The following is a 2,549-nucleotide window of genomic DNA, read 5'->3' as shown; positions in this document are numbered from 1 at the left end:
TTAAGTCCAGAAATAGCGTCAGACGACTGAACTTCAAGTTCAGTTCTGAAGTCCCAACTCAAACGACTGAATTGAAGGTTCAGTCTTCTGAGGATGTTCTTCCCGTTCTGTGTTTCAAAAGATAAATCTTCAGACGAATGAACTAAATCTTCAGCCTTCTGGGAAAATGTTTCAGACATCTGAAGTAAAATTTAGGCTTCTAAAGGTGCATCTTCAGTTTTCTAAGGGTACACCTCTAACGACTGGGTAGAACAAAACCTAGTTTTCCACTTTATTTTTCAAAAGTTTGTTTTGCTCTCTTGCTTTGAGTATTTATAAAACCTTTTCCGAATTTTTGAAATAAGGTCTCTAAGTCCATAATTAACCCTAGAAAAGCTTCAAAAATATTTCATAAAGATATTTAAATACGAAGCACTTACATAAAGACTTTTTAGAACTTTTGACACTCTAAACACTTAAGTCTTCATGCTTGTCTTTCTTTGACTCTCTTGCTTTGTCTTGCTTTGGTTCCATCTTGTCTTCAAACTTTAAAATACTTTAAGCTTTTAGAAAGTCCTTCTTAACATCCATTCTCTCATGATCTTCAAGCTTTAAAATATCATCTTTGAATCCATGCCTTTAACTCTTTAAACTTCATTTAATCATCTTTCTTTGAAATATAAGTTTTGAATGATCCTTATGAAAATTTGACTTTTTGTTCACATACTTGAATCCTAAAATATCATCACTTAACAAAATATGTTAAGTTATTCTTGTTTGTTATCATCAAAACATGATTTTAAACCTTATAAGGCCAACAATTTATAAGTGCTCTAAAGACTTTAAATCTCATAGAAAGTAGCTCCATCTTCACTCATATGGGTAAATTCTCTCAAGGATACTCTACAATTAAGTATACCACCCAATTAGGATTATGGGTCTATTAAGAAGTTAACTATACTTCATGTGTTGCAGTAAGCATTAATAACATTGGAGGGGAGAAAATATTTCTATCATCATTAATCAAGTAATATGTTACCCATTAATCCTAGATCATAAGATTTCCATTGCTATCACAGGTTACTCACTTAGTTGGCTTAGATCCCATTACCCTCAATGTATTTTCTACTAACTTTTCCATAATTAAAGGGTTCATCTTTCTTCAACTATTTGACAATTATTTAGTTTTCTTAATTCAAGTGTATAGGTACTAAATACTCCTACGTTTTTGTTGTCACTCTATAATAATATCTCAGTTTAACTATTTAAATAGTTGTTTAGTCTACAAATACACTAAGCAATATGAATACTATGAGCATGCTCTTATTATTCCTTCAACTAATGCACCACATAATTACGCAACTATGTGTTTTTATAGTTAATAAATTCTAATTTTTTTATGCCATTGAGTGATACCATCATCACAATGCTACTTCCATGTATTGTGCATTACTTACACATACTAATTTCCTTAACAATGACAGAAAAATCATTAATTATATATTTAATTTATTTGGATATTTATGCACCATTTATACCCTTCTTGTATAAATAAGAATACCAAAATATCACATTGGATAATCACTTCCAATAAATAAATATATATATATATATATGTGTGTGTGTGTGTGTGTGTGTGTGTGTGTGTGCGCGCACGTGTGTTATCGAAACATGTCTAAAGCATCACAACAAAACTAAAATTCATGTTATCAATATACAAATATTCATACCCTTAGGGTGTGGTTCAGGTGGTAGTGTGGGCTACGGGAGTGCCTCTCACGAGATCAGGTGTTCAAACCCTCCCGGGTTCGTTTCTGTCCCTGGATTCCTAAAATTTACCTCCCTTTGGAATTGTGGGGTCGGCTTCAAGGGGCGCAGGATTAGTCACGTGGACTGTAAAATGGACATGTGAAAACTCGGTGCGTAATCCAAAAAAATATACAATTATTCATTAGAGAGTAATCATGTTTCTTGGAGCACATGATAATGCTTTGGAGCACATGATAATGCTTTGTAAACTCCGATAGTACTCATAAATAGAAATATCAAAACATTACATGGTATGAGAAACACAAATAAAGTTAATGCTCGCCATCTCAAATAATCATTTAAAGAAATTCAATTTTTTTCTTGAAATTATCCAGCAAATACACATATTTATTTTTATTTTTTATATGTTAATTTTCTTCATGCATGTGATCAAAATATTTCAACAAAGTCCTAAAAATCAAAGAGTATTTCTAAAGCAACAAATATTACAAATCCAATTATGTTCTTGAAATTAATGGTAAATAGATACAATATTTTATCCAATTAGAAAACTGCATTCAAAATTTATCTCTTGAAAGTTATTGCAATTTATATCATTTATGAAAATGACATAAAGTAAATGGAAGGAAACTTTCTTAGGGTAGAGAGCAAAATGAAAATGATTGGCTTTATGAGGAAAACCTCCAAAATATACGCAATAGATAAAAAGGGGAAATGTACTTGTTGATGCCACATGGCTCACTTAGGGTCAAAGATAATGGTCACATAATCAAAAATCAAGATAATTAGTTAAGCTGCAG

The sequence above is a fragment of the Malania oleifera genome, chromosome 5 (assembly GCF_029873635.1).
Source record: "Malania oleifera isolate guangnan ecotype guangnan chromosome 5, ASM2987363v1, whole genome shotgun sequence".
Taxonomy (NCBI): Eukaryota; Viridiplantae; Streptophyta; class Magnoliopsida; order Santalales; family Ximeniaceae; genus Malania; species Malania oleifera.
Note: the sequence above shows the minus strand (reverse complement) of the source record.